Genomic DNA, 15,422 nt, shown 5'->3' with positions numbered 1-15,422 from the left:
AACTTTTACTCTCAGATAATACCTATAAATCAATGAGCATGCTTTATCTCCTATAGATTTTGTCTCTTTCTTCTCCTCTCACTTTTTATTACTTATATGATTTCTGCATGGTCAGATCATGTATTTCTTAATATTATTATGTCACACTTAGCTCTAATATTGGTAACTTAGTTAAATATATTTAATGCTAAACTGCAAATCTTAGGTTGACTCTTCTGAAGTTATTCTGTAGTTGTCTGCAGCTTATTTTCTGTTATATTTCTCAGGTAAATCTCCTGGGATCAACATTCTTAGCATCTTGCATGTTAATAACTGTCTATGGTCTTTATACCTGAAGGACAATTTGGCTGGATATGAATTTTTTTACTCATATTTTCTTTCCTTAAAAATATTTTCTTTGAGACTTCCCTGGTGGTCCTGTGGTAAAGAATCTGCCTTCCAATGCAGAGGACGCGGGTTCAATCCTTGGGGAACGATAATCCCACATGCCACGGGGCAACTGAGCCCACGTGCCACAACTACTGAGCTTGCGTTCCTCAATGAGAGAGCCTGAGTGCTGCAAACTACAGAGCCCATGGAACCCATGGGCCACAGCTAGAGAGAGAAAACCCGCACACCACAACTAGAGAGAAGCCCGTGCACCACAATGAAGAGACAGTGAGCTGCAAGGAAAGATCCTGCATACCTCAACAAAGACCCGATGCAGATAAAGTAAATAAATAAATTAATTAATTAATTAAAGTCACTTAAATTATTAAAAAAAACATTTTCTTTGAGGGAGTTCCCTGGCAGTTCAGTGGTTAGGAATCAGCACTTTCAGTGCTGTGTCATGGGTTCAGTCCCTGGTCAGGGAACTAAGATCCCACAAGCCATTCAGCCTGACCAAACAAATAATAATAATAATAAAAATTGTTTTTTCCTTTGAGAACTCTAATAGAAATCCAATTTTCATTTCCTTATTAGTAATTTTAATTTTTTTCTGTATGTTTATAGAACTTCCTCTCTTATATTAAAGTCTCAATGTTGCTCATTTGAAGTCTATTTTCACAAGTACACAGTGTGCCCTTTATATATGTGGTCTTCTTTTATTTCAGGATTTATTGCTCTAGCAACTCTTTTGAAACATGAATACACACTTGAATTACTGACAACATGAAAAAAGTGTGAAAAAACAATGAATACATGAAAAAAACCACAAATGACATACTATTTTTTTAATGTATCAGCTCATGGTCTATTCATTCCACAAAGCTAGTTTGTAGTAATGTTAAGATGACTCTGGTAGTCAGTATCATTTACTATCATAGTGCACAGGTACTGGTGTTTAAGTACCTGAATTTAAATACTAGTCCCGTTGCTTTATTAGCTGTGCAATCTTAGGCAAGTTTTTTAACCCTGCTTCAATTTTATCATCTATAAATGAAGATGATAGTGCATACCTCTTAGCATTTTTGTAAGATTAAATGAGATAAGCCAATACAGTGCTTAAACATTGATAAGGCTAATACCAAAATGCTATAAGGGCCATAAGTATTAATTTTCAGTCCAGATTTTAATGAACTCCATTGGCTACAATCATCAGGTAATTTCAGTCTTCAAATTTTTTTGCATAATCACAAAATCCCTTTGTATAAGGGATGTAGTGTAAGATAATGGAAAGTAGACAAGCCAAAATAGAGGAAATACAATATAACTTGCAGTTTTGGAGCTACTATATGCTCAAGTCCATCTATTAATTATTTGTAAGATGGGTGTAATATTTGCACTGAGCTCTGTTTGCTCCACCTTTCCCAGGCACCTATTTTGTTCTCTTTGTCTGGCTATCTTGTTCTTATCATTGAAGAATCTGGAGGTAATAACTTCCTTCACTGGGTAAGACCCTTGCAGTGTGCTTAGGGGCTCCCAGAGCCCCTTACTAACTTCTAATTTAATTCTCATTATATTCTGTGGTGATTTTCTGATTACATGGTGGCATCCCCCAGAAGCAACTTAAGGCAAGGAGTGTGTTTTTAAACTAGTTTCTACAATGCCTGATGTTTTGTGGTTGAACAATATATTTTTGTCAAATTTACATTCTCTAAAGAATGACTGTAAGGATAAAATGGAAAAATATAAGTGAAGTTTTCCTGGAAACATATTTAGTGTAAAATGTTTAAATTATAAATAATGGAACCCAGCTTTAGAGATTTGAATTGAAGGAATTGTGTCATTCAAAATCTAAATATATTCACCACTGTAAATAGAGGAATCAAGGACAGCCACTTCATTTTAATATGCCTTTTCAAACCAAACACCAGTAGTAGTATATTAAATAGCTTTAAAAGATCTGAGTTACCTTTTTAAGAGGGAAGCACATCTTTAAGTGTTAGTTTATCATGTTTTCATTTGTTTGAGGAGCAAACAATAGGCTATTCATTTTACCTTCCTCTATGATATGTATAAACATCCCCCAAAGCATACAGCTTATCTCTGAGCTCCTTAGCATTGCCTAATTATAAACACAGTTGCAAATCTCTCTGCCTTGTTAACAAAAATGCAGGACCACTTCTACTCCTATTAATGTAGGGTATAAACTTTCCACTAGTAATCTTATGCTTAGGTAAAGGAGAAACATATGAAAGCATCATTGCTGTGGATAAAGGGTAAAAGCTGCACAGATGGAAATTATTTGGAAAATATTAGTTCAATAATGTAAAGTTTGTCATTAGCATTTTCCACATCTTTCTTGAGTATCTTGTCCATCTTCAACACATCTATAATTATCATAATAGTGATGGCAGTAATAGCAGATTGGATAATGAGTCTTAGAGAACAATTAGGAGATAGTAATGGTATAAATTGCATTAACTCACACAATCGTTCACTATTCCTTAATAACTAACTTATTTAAGAATTCAACAATTATTTGGATATTTTGAAAATTTTTGTATTACTCTGCAAGTTTCTGCTCTCAGACCCCAATATCTATTTTTTTTAACATCTTTATTGGAGTATAATTGCTTTACAATGGTGTGTTAGTTTCTGCTGTATAACAAAGTGAATCAGATATATATACACATACATCCCCATATCTCTTCCCTCTTGCGTCTCCCTCCCTCCCCCCCCCATCCCACCCTCTAGGTGGACACAAAGCACTGAGCTGATCTCCCTGTGCTATGCAGCTGCTTCCTACTAGCTATCTGTTTTACATTTGGTAGTGTATATATGTCCATGCCACTCTCTCACTTCGTCCCAGCTTACCCTTCCCCCTCCCCGTGTCCTCAAGTCCATTCTCTATGTCTGTGTCTTTATTCCTGTCCTGCCCCTAGGTTCTTCAGAACCTTTTTTTGTTTTTTAGATTCCATATATATGTGTTAGCATATGGTATTTGTTTTTCTCTTTCCGACTTACTTCACTCTGTATGACAGTCTCTAGGTCCATCCACCTCACTACAAGTAACTCAATTTTGTTTCTTTTTATGGCTGAGTAATATTCCACTGTATACATGTGCCACATCTTCTTTATCCAATCATCTGTTGATGGACACTTAGGTTGCTTCCATGTCCTGGCTATTGTAAATAGAGCTGCAATGAATATCTATTACTAAATGTTTACCCATTCTTTAAGTAAGACACACATCCATGATTCTTCCCCTTCACTTCTGTCTTATAATTTTCTATTTTATGTTTATTTCTGCATTGTCTCTGTGTGACAGTTGTTATTCATTCATTCATTCATTTATGAAAGCCATATTTATTGGGGTTCCTATATGCAATGCACAGTGCTTGGCACTAACAGTTCTACTGGAGAGTAGAAATACATGGTCCCTGATGGTCTAGGGAAGCAATGAGCAGTCAACAGAAGTTAAGTTTTCCTCCATTTCTGGCACTGTACCAGACATGCAAAGAATTTTACTCTTCATCACTTCCCTGTCTCCACAATACCTTCTTAAAGAATCTGCATTTTCCCTCTTTTCAGAAAGCCTATGTCCAGAACAACTGATAAGTAGGCAGTGGATCATGTGACCCCATAATTTAGCCATTGGACCAGAGATATAGTCATGATCCAAGCTAGGACAAAACATTTCCCTCTCCAGGATCTTGGAATTTGAACTCAAAATATACTTAGTCTTTGTTGGCACTTAAATTACAAGATGGTAAAAAGCAGAAAACCTATATAGCTAGTCCCTGCTACGTTAATGAAGAATCAGGAAAAAAGCCACTGTTGAAAGAGAAAGACTAACACAGACTTTTGGAGAGAAATAGAAAATTAAAGAATCTTGGTTACCAAATGTTTTCACTCTTTGGGAGTCTTGGCTACATCTCTGATATTCTTCTGATACATTTTCCAGTTTGCTTAAGTGAGTTTGTATACCTTGCTACCAAATGGTAACTTGACAGAAATTTATCAGACAGTAGGGTTGTAAGTAACAGACCCCTGGGAAAAATTGTGGAACATTAAGGAAGTGAAAATTCCTTCATTTGAGGGAATGGTCTTGCTTATGGATGATGAAACAATAAACTGTTTCCCATATTTCCTTGGTACAAACCAAGACTGAATCTTACAGAAAAGATGGTTTGCCAGCCAGAAGAAAAGTATAGTATTGCAAATACAAAAATCTCTTATGAAAAGCTTTATCTATCTGTAAGCTGTCTAAAAATTCTGAAATTGCTGAAATCCAGAGCAAGAAATCAGTTAAATGCCGTGTTGAATTGCAGCTGTTGAATTCTCTTTTTGCACATCTGTGGCCTAACTACACAGTTCAGCAAAAAGTAGGATTCTGTCTTTTACACTGATATGAGGGGGAAGGTGCAGGTTATGGGGGAGTCCAATTTTGCTAGGTTATTTAATGTTTTTTTTGTGGGCACCTCATGTTGAATAAACTTGATACAGTTTCTCAGTGTAAAGTGGCTTCAATAAATTGGGCTAGAATTCAGTATGGACCTTGGGGGAACTGGCATTCCTCATATATCATAAGAACAAATTGTAGAACTGTTCATTGTTTTCTTGCCTCTGTTGGCTGTATCATCCATTTATTTATTAATCTTTTCATTCATCAGTTTTCTTTTGAGCTGTTAGTGGGTTCTTGGCACTCTTCTGAGCATAAAACATGCAATAGTGAATAAAGCACAATTTCTCTTCATAGAGCTTATATTCTAATGGGAGAGAAATTTCAGACACTATGAAGAAAATAAAATAAAGTAAGGGAATAGAATGTGATTGTGGGGGTGGACAAGATAACACATCACCTAAAGGGATCAAGGAAATTCTCTCTTACAATGGGATAACTGAGCTGACCCCCAAATAATAAGAAAAATCCAAAGAGCATTCTAAGGAAAAGAAATGCAAGTGTAAAGACCCTGAAACAGGAACTTAGTGTGTTCTCCTGGCAGAAATAAGGTTCAGAATAGCTGGAGCCCAGCAAAAGATGGTGAATACTGTGAGAGATTAGATCAGAGATATTACCAAAGTCACATAATATACAACCTTATAGGCCATGTTAAGGTAGTTGGATTCTATTTCAATTATGATTACAAACATACTCAAGAGTTGCAAGCAGAAGAGTAATATAAACTCAACTGAGCTTTAAAAAAGGACACTCTGTATGTTTTGAACAAGAGGAACTGAAATGGGGAAAGGGAGGAAGTAGGCTTTGCAATATTCTAGGAGACATGAGAATGGCTTGGGCTACACTGGAGATGCTGAGAGGTGACCAGGAGAATACATTGGCTATGAGGATAAAGTAGAAGAAAATGACTAATGATCCTTAGGCCTGAGCATCTGGGAGGATATTATGCCACAACTGAGATTGGAAAGGATGAAAGAGGAGGGATGGTTATCAAGAACTGGGTTTTAGTTGTGCAAGGCTTAGGATGCCTATTCACAAGCCAAGAGTAAAGGCTGAGAAAGCAACTGGATTCATAACTTTGGAGCTCATGGGTGCATTTTGGGTACAGAAATACATTTTGGTATAATCAGCATATAGATAATATTTAAAACCAAGAGCAGGACTGGATGAGTAACTGAGTGAAGTTTAGGTGAGTGAAAATAGATAAGAGGTCTAGGATTGTGCTCTAGGACACTGAAGTGTTTTAAGTCAGGAAGAAAAAGAGAAGCCAGGCAAGGACACTGGGGAGTATTATATATTCAGAGGAGATGAGGGGAAAATGTATCTCAAGGAGCGAGTGGTCAAGAGGTTGGGTAAGAAGGGAATAGAACCAACCATATGATTTGACAAGATGGATGCCATAAGTGACCTCAATAAAAAGATGTAAACCCAACTTGAGTGGTCTTTAGGAGAGAATAGGAGTAGAGAAATGGAGATAGTAATTATAGACAAGTCTTTTGAGGAATTCTGTGCTGAAGAGTTATGGATAAAAGTGGAGAAAAATCAAAGAATGTTCTTATTTGAAAAACAGAATAAAAAAATGTCTTTGTGTGCCAATGAGAGTGATCCAGGAATGAGAGGGAAACTAATGTTGCTGGGAAGGGGGGCGGTGGGAAATGGCAAGAAGGGATAGGATATGGAGCAGTTCTGTGCAATAGAAATATAATCTGAGCCACATATGTAATTTAAAAATTTTCTAGAAGTCACATTAAATTTATTTAAAACATAAGTGAAACTAATATAAAAATATTTGATTTAACCCCAAACATCAAAATATTATCATTTCAACATGTATTAATATAAAATTATTGAGATAGTTTTCCTTCTTTTTATCATATTAGGTCTGAAATTTGGTGTGCATTTTATGCTTACAGTACACATCAATTTTGATTAGCTTTGTATTAAATGCTCAATAGCCACATAAAACTAGTGGCTATTGCGTTGGACAGTACAGATATAGAACATAGCTAGAAGGTTTGGCATGAGATAAATGTATGGAAATTTTATCCATTGTAACATGAGGAAAGGTAGAAATATATATGCAAATAGCTGTGTTTTGTGGTGGAAGTTTGAGGTAGTTCTCATCTGACTATATATGTTTTTAAATGAGGTATGAAGAAGTGTTAGAGATTTTAAAGGAAGGGGATGAGGAAGTACTGTGAAATGGCTATTCTGGAGAGTGGAAAGAACATTGGAATGGGTAAAGTCCTAGTTCAACTTTTTGCTTAGACACAGAAGCCTAGGAGTAGTAGCCAGATTTGACTTTCTGTTTTGGAGGAGTTGCATGTCATAGAGCAGTAGAACCTTGTAAGATTTCTAGCATTTGCTTGTCATCAGTGGAGAACTCTAAGCAAAATTTACTGTCACAGAAAAAAAATCCAAGTGTGATGGATAAGGGCCAGCGCTTGAACTCAAGTCCCCATATCCTTCCTATTTCTCCCCTGGATCTGGTATTAGGCATAATAGAACCAGTGGGTAGAGGATGGCAATTTTCCACTATGTGAACAGAACAGTGGAAGAAGCTTCTTTGCAGAAAGAGTGATGAAGCATGTGTAGAAAGAGTCAGAGATGAGAGACCAACAACCCCAGAGAGATTTGAGAGAATAACTTTGGTTCCAATCCCTTTTCAGGTCCACTGCTTTTCTTGGTTTTGGGTTCCAAGACATAGCCCCTATCCTAGTACTAAATAAATCACTCCTTTTTTATTGTCCTAGTTGAAGTGATTTGTAGCCCTGCCATCCTCATATGGAAGGATAATGAGGTCCTGAGTTGAATGTGGATTTAGTGGGTCAGTTGTAAAGAATGGCATCACAAAGCGCTGACTGAGGAGATGGGACTGGCATGTGGACATGGACTAGAGAGGACTCATGGAGCCTACCACTTCATCTTATTTTAAAAATATTTATTTATTGACCCAACTGATGCATCATTGTTTTAGAATAAAGAGATAATACCAAAGGTGAAATTAGGAAAAAAACACCTATAACTCTAATAAACAGAATTGACTACTGTTTTCTTTTTGGTGTATCATTTACTGAATTGAATGCACATATATCTTTGGTCATCATATAGCTCTTTTTCACAAAAATCTTTTGATTATTGTAGAAAAACATCCCTGTAAAGAACTCTCCTCATTCTCCTTGCCTCCTTAATTCCATTCGACCTCTTTTTTAATTTCATTTCCTTAGAGAATTGTTACCCTTTATTCCCTAAACTTTCTTCATTGTACTCCTCACAATGGAAATGCATTTTCACCGTGGAAATGTAGGCATGGTCTTGGAATCTCAATGAGAAATTCCACCCAAGCTCTTGCTGGATCCTGCACAGAGATAGGGCTGCTGCTGTCCAGGAGGTTTCTAGACTAATAGTATTTTTAATTTCTTCAGCATTGAGCAGTGCTTCCTTGGGAGCTCCCTAATGCCTCAGCTTAGAGATGGACTATGGAACTGGAGGCCAGCTCAACAGAGCTGTCACTGTAATAAACAACCTAAACAGAATCTTGGAAAAGAAGAAAGAAAGCTTTGCAGCATTTACACAGGGTTTCTGCAAAGGCTCTTCTTCTGGGTGAAGTAATTAGTCTGGGGCATTACCTGTCGATAAAACAGCATCCCAAGAAGCTAGAGTTAAATGCCAGAGACTTCTGAAAACAGAAGAAAGCTATCCTCAATTTCAAGGTCTTTGCTTTCGGCAGCCCCTGTGGTTGTGTGGTGGGAGAAGAAATTTTCCCTGGACTTGGCACTGTGAGGAGTATGGACTGTGAGATCCTTTTTTAATAAGTCAATTTTCTATTACTGCAGTGAGCTAAGTAATGCAGCCTATTCACCAGCCCAGAGAGGTATTCAATTTTGTTTTTATTATACTGAAAACCCTCTTAATACTCACAGTAAGTCTGTAGGGAAGCAGTAACACAACCTGTATCTGCTTCTTCAATTTAGGAAATCTTGTTGAATATGTAATGGGGCAGCTGGGGTGGATTTTTACAGAAGCCACATACATACATTTAAAGCCAGGCACATTTTTCTCATCTACCTCCCTCATTAGCTAGCTTGCTTACTCTGTCGAACTTGTCAGTACATGTATCAAAATACTACAGTTTATGCCAAATCAGCCACATTTGTTTTCCATTTAGCAAAGACTCACCTATGTGCAGGTGATAGTTTATGGTGTGTCCAGGGGATTTTCTTTTCTTTACCTTGAATGCATTTCTTATTCCTTTAACAAATAAAATACTAGCTGCAGTTCATTGAACATCTGTGTATTTACTATACTGTCTACTAGAATGTCTCACGAAATCAGGTATTATCTCTGCTTGTTCACCCCTGAACCATCAATACTTGTGACATTACAAAAGTGTTTATTGAATGAACAAATTACAAGCATTCCTCAGAGATACTGTAGCTTCAGTTCCAGACCACTGCAATAAAGCGAATATGGCAATAAAGCAAGTCATAGAAATTTTTTCGTTTCCCCATGCAAATAAATGTTATGGTTACACTGTACTGTAGTCTAAGTGTGCAATAGCATTATATCTACAAAAACAGTGTGCATAAAAATACACGTTGTTAAAAATACTTTATTGCTAAAAAATGCTAACTGTCATCTGACAATGCAGGGTTGCCACAAGACTTCAATTTGCAAAAAATCCAATATCTGCAGAACCCAATAAAGCAAGGGATGCTTGTACTTGTATTCACATGTTGAAACACCCTTGCATAAATAGATATTACTGTCTGCATTTTGTAAAAGGGGAAACAAAGTCTCAGATAAGTTACCACGCAAAAGTCACACGATGAATAAGTAAAGAGCTGGCCTTCAAACCAGTTTTGTTTGCCTCTACCATCCTTCCCCCTACCCCACTGTGCTTCCTCAAATATTACTTTGATGTGGAAGTCAACCATTTTTCTGATGGGTTCAGTGTTAACCCCATGCTTTATTGCCTTTAAGGGAGCCATGCATGAGGTTTCCTCACCATTCAAAGACTAGAGAAAGGGAGGTACTTGATGATTTTTCTCTATTTACTCAGACATACGAAGGCGGTTTATGTGAATGTGTTAACTCAGTTGTTTACGTTCAAGTTTGCTTTAGAAACTGAGTCAACTACTCCCTTTTCCTGTGCTTCTTCAGTAAGCCTGTCCTGTTTCTTCACCCACCACGTCCTGTTCTAAAAACCTGCTTTCTATGTGGGTCCTCCATAAGTTTCCACAATAGTGACAGACAGGATTTGGTTGGCAGTCTCTTATGAATATAACCTGAAAAAGTCCCACCTTTTAGTGAGCAAAAGTTGGTCTGATTAAGGTTCTTTATTTCATTTTAATTTCACAAAATCCTTGAAAATCCGTGAAAAGTAACAGTAAAACACACCAAGACACCTAGATATCAGAGCCCTCATTTTCATCTAGTTACTACCCTCATTTTTCTCTGTTGAATTCCTACATTGCTTGAATTTTTTATTCTGTTCACTGGAAGCAATTTGAATTTCTCCAGTATTACTTATTTGCATCCTCCTTTCTCAGTCCCACCTCAATTCCATGTCAGTTTTTGATTGATTTATTTATTTTTGCTATCCTCCCTCCCCTCCCCTTTCTGAGATTTTTCTGCTCCTATAAAAGACACATTTAATTCTCTTTTCATCTATATACATATTTAATGTGCTGCTTGGAAAATATCTTTAGTAGGAAGAAAAGGCTGCTAGCTATTTCTCCATTAACACTAAAAAATAACAGCGCTAACCACACTAGCAACACACGCACATACACATACACACACACATGAGCTTCCTGTGGAAAAGAGATACGAAGACATGTATGTATAGTTTATTTCTTAGTGGTCTTGTTTTTCCTCTCTTTACATTCCCATTTTTGGCTACTATATCACCTATCATTATGTCATTTTTTGTAATGCTTTCATCTCTCATTCATTTTTCCCATGATACTTTATATTATCCAAAGTGAATAGATCATGTTAAAAGCATTAGGATTCTGCTGCATTTTGTTTCCCTAAGAGCCAGGAAGAAAACTGCTTGCTGTTCTGGTATTTTCATTAAGGTGAACATGCCAAACTGGGAGAGAAATATTAATACCGGTAGTCTAGTTTCTATGTGGATGATGACAGGTTCTGATTTTTATCTCACTTCTCCAGATATCACTTTTTTTTTTTTTTATAGCAAAGAGGATATGAGGGTGCTGAGATTCTGAGGACTGGAGAAATTAAATAACTAATTTGCTCATTTGATGAGTGGCGTGAATATCAGTGCCGCTCACATTTGGCACCATGAATATTTCTGACTACCAATCCAAATACATTCAGCTGCTGGGTATTAGCTACGTCTGCTCAGGAATATTGCCAGCTGTAGGTTGGAGCAAAAATCTTGAACTTGGAGTGCATGATATTATTGTGATGGAAAACACACTAGACAGGGATTGATATAGTCATTAACAGGGACACAAAGCCTTATTGAGAAGAGATTTAGGACATATGGAGTGTCCCGGGTACTTCCTTCAACTTGCCCTGTGTTCCAGGACAAAGAAGTATTTTCATCAATTGGGTTCAGGTAGACCTTATTCTCTTTACCTTTCATTTGGTACTTATCATATACTGCTTTCTATTCTTTATACTCTTATGCATTATGGGACATAAATGTCCTATCTCTGAAATAAAACAATACAAGTATTTAATTATCTCTATCCAGGGTCTTACACATAATTCATTCTCAATCATAATTTCTAATGGTGATTGCCACTCAATTTCCACTTATTTTAAATTTGAGCTTCAGTTGTGTTTTCTCTTTTTACTTCTAGCTTATAAAATTTTTCCTAATTTTTTTTATAATTTATTTTTCTTTGTTCAAATCTTTGGAAAGTGAGTTTTAAATCTGATTTTAAGGAGCTCAAGGGAAATAGATTGCAATCTGAAGATGGTAGCTAATTGTCCAGGGCAGTCTAAGGAATAATTTGGGAAGGAAATGGTGAAGAGCATAAAGCTGAGTGCTAGAGCATTATGGGAAATAAAAGTTGGCTGGCTAAGTAGAGACAGTTGATAAAGGCTCACTATCCTTGTTTTGTAAGACAGTAAACTAGAAAGTATTCTTGCCTTTTTGTAACTTTATTCTCATCACTTTCAATGACCTGTCAGTTGCACTTCTAAATATCTCTTGAAGCTGTCCAGTTATCTTTATGTCCATTACCTCTATTCTTTCAATGTTCCCACATTCCCTTGGTGGAATCCTATAATAGCATTCTAATTTTTCCTCACTCATTTATTCATTTGTTTATTATCTCATCCAAACATTATTGAGTACCTGTGCAGGAATATAGTAATGCACAAGAAAGATGCTTTCTCTGCTTTAATCATGTAATCTAGTGAGAGGAATAGCCTTTAAACAAATAAGCCGAGCAAAGTGTGATGAATACTGTGACATAGAAAACACAAGGGCTGGCCTTTTCTAGCTATGAGTTCTCTAAATCACATCTGGGGCGAGTTTCTTAAAATGCAAATATATGTGTTATTTCTGTGATTAAAATTGTCTCAGTGGTTCAACATTACCCTTCAGATGGATGCAGCACTCAGGACCCTCTGCTGGCCTCTGCTTCCCCTTCTTACCTCTTCTCATCTCTTTACAAATTCTTTTAGGTTTTCTCTCCTGTGAAAACCATTTTTGACCTCAAAGCCTTTTTAAATGCTTTCATCTCTTCCTGCAAATCTCCCCTCCACCCCTTTCCTCTTAGATCTCAGTTTAGATTTTATTTCCCCAGCAAAATATTCCCTAATCTCCTGTCTAAGTTTGGAGACTCTGTGCTCTGCTGCCATAGCAACCCCATCTTTCCCCATCAAAGCACTTACATTCCACTGTAAAAGCTTGTTTAAAGTTCTGTCTCTCCTGTTAGGCCATAAATTCTATGTCTGTTCAAGTTAGTTGTATCCCTAAGGACTAGTAAACTGCCTAGGTAAAATGCTGAAAAAATAAGTGAATCCATTTCATTCAATGTCATTGCTGTGAGTCCATTTTTCCTCTTGAGAGCCTTTCAGATTAGTCCCTTCCTTTTACCATCTTCTACCTCTTTAGTTCAAACTTCCATGTTAGGGCTTCCATGGTGGCGCAGTGGTTAAGAGCCCGCCTGCCGATGCAGGATATGGGGGTTTGTACCCTGTTCCGGGAAGATCCCACATGCTGCAGAGTGGCTAGGCCCGTGAGCCATGGCTGCTGAGCCTGCGCGTCTGGAGCCTGTGCTCCGCAACGGGAGAGGCCACAACAATGAGAGGCCCGCGTACCGGAAAACAAACAAACAAACAAACAAAAACTTCCATGATAACAAGTCTCTCCAAACCACTCATTTTACCTTTAATTGGTGTGACTTAGTCAATTCTGTATGTTTCAGCCAGAATGATCTCCAAGTGGCAAACATGATCATACTATTCCAGTTCTTTAAGAAAGCATTTGGGGCTTCCCATGGCCTAGGACATAAATTCCCAAATTACTGGATGGTGTAGAGGGTGGTGAGGCCCTCTAATTTTCCCTTGGAGTACTCGGATCTTGTTGGTTCATGCTGTTTCATGCCTCTTTTGTTCCTATATTCTACGCAACTGTCTGTTTGGAAAGTTTCTACTCATCACAAAGAACTTTATCAACTATGTTCTCATTGTAAGAACTTCCTCCAATGCTAAGGAAAGTTAGTCTTTCCCTCCTTTGTGTTACCAGTGTGCATTGTTCATCTCTACTACAGTGTTTGTACATGCTTTTTCAAATATTCATGTAGCTTTTTCTTCTCTCCTACTGGACAATTCTTTCATTCTCAGTGTTTAAAATAAGATAACAGGCCCAAAATGGAGTCACTTATGCTAAGCACCACCTCACCAAATCAAAACTTGATTATAGTTTCAGTCTCCCAGAAATGGAATCTTAAAGCAGTCAATCAGGAATCACCTGATCAACACTAGTTAGGTCACCTGCCTGATAGACCCTGCCATCACCTAAGGGAAAGTATCTTTGCAATGACCAATCCTCTTTTTTTGCCTAATATAACTTCCTTGTTCCTACTCCCTTTTGCCTATAAAAAATCTTTCATTTTGTACAGCTCCTCAGAGTTCCTTTCTATTTGCTAGATGGGATGCCACACAATTCATGAAATGTTAAAGACAATAAGATCTTTAAAATTTACTCAGTTAAATTTTGTTTTTTAGCATTAGCATCTAGTGTTTTTACTGGATGAAAAATACTGAAAATACAGAGCAAACTGCTATAGCAGCTATAATAGAATTAAGATATATTAAAGTTGCATTATCTAGACACTTTTGGCAAAAGACAATTATTGCAGTTAAAGTTACTGGCACAGAAGGTATCTATAGGCTGAGATGTCATCAGTCTGTCTTCTATGACTAAATGATGTTCTTGATGCAATTTTCATTGCTGACCTTTTGCATAGAGATATGCCAGTAGGCTCACAACTCTGGTAAGCTCCTGTTTTTTCATATCTTTACAAATATACTTCTGACAGTGGGTATGGGGGGGCAACTTCTATAGCTTTTCATAATAATTATAGCTGTTATTATTAAGAGTTCACCTACATACTTCAGTAACCATTGTTTTGGTACAATATGACTCAAAAGTAAGGCTAACTATACATAACTGCTGACATTAAGAACAAGCAAAATAAGCAGCACAAACAAGAAACATGTGAAAAGCATGTGCCTTGTCTGCACTCAGTGTCAGGATGGACATAAGTTTTAATTAATTATTTGATCAACGTACTATCTGCTGGTCTCCATTCACATCCCTGCCATGAGGAAGGATGGAACAAAAAGACGGTCTATTTGTCTGTCTCATCCTCAGTAGTATTTGCACAGAATTAGATTTGAGTGGGACTCTCATTCCCTGATTTACTAATTTTCATGGATCCTATAATTCTCAAGGACCGGAGGAATATTCATAGCAAAAGAGGCACTACAAAACCTATAAACAAGTAGAAAATACACAGCCAAAGCTAGTGTAATCTCTGAGAAACTTTAATGGACATTGCTTTCTTTTCATTCCTAGGAAAGGGGTCGTCTAAATAAGTTATGAAGCACTAGCCAGAAATTAGCTATGCATCAGCTTCCATTATCATAGGCTCTACTTAAAATGGACCATAGTGTGAAATATATTTCCCAAATTGAAGTCAAGGTCAAAACATACTTTTGAGATGTATATGGCGTATAAAGGAAGGTTTGATTGCAAAGGAATATACTTTGTTTAAAAGAAGGTTCTGATAGAGTTAGGGTTAAAATAATTCTGCTAAGCATGCCAGCAACCAGGCAGATTTTGAAACTGTTAACTTGAATCATTTTCTTTCTATCACCTTTAAAGTTTCAAAAGGTTTGACTTAGTCTAAAAACTACTGGGGAAATGTCAAATTACCCCTTGGTGTAGTTCAACAATCACTGAGCCTTCTCATCTTAGAAATTTCCATTTCAAAAACACTTTTCTTATTTCTGATGAAAAGAAACATAGAGATCATACATTTTAAAATCTCATTTTCAAAGTGTAAAGATATGCAGAGAATTTTAAAACTGGCTAGTTACA

This window comes from Lipotes vexillifer, unplaced genomic scaffold (genome assembly GCF_000442215.2).
Source record: "Lipotes vexillifer unplaced genomic scaffold, Lipotes_vexillifer_v1.1 scaffold772, whole genome shotgun sequence".
In the NCBI taxonomy this organism is placed as follows: Eukaryota; Metazoa; Chordata; class Mammalia; order Artiodactyla; family Lipotidae; genus Lipotes; species Lipotes vexillifer.
Note: the sequence above shows the minus strand (reverse complement) of the source record.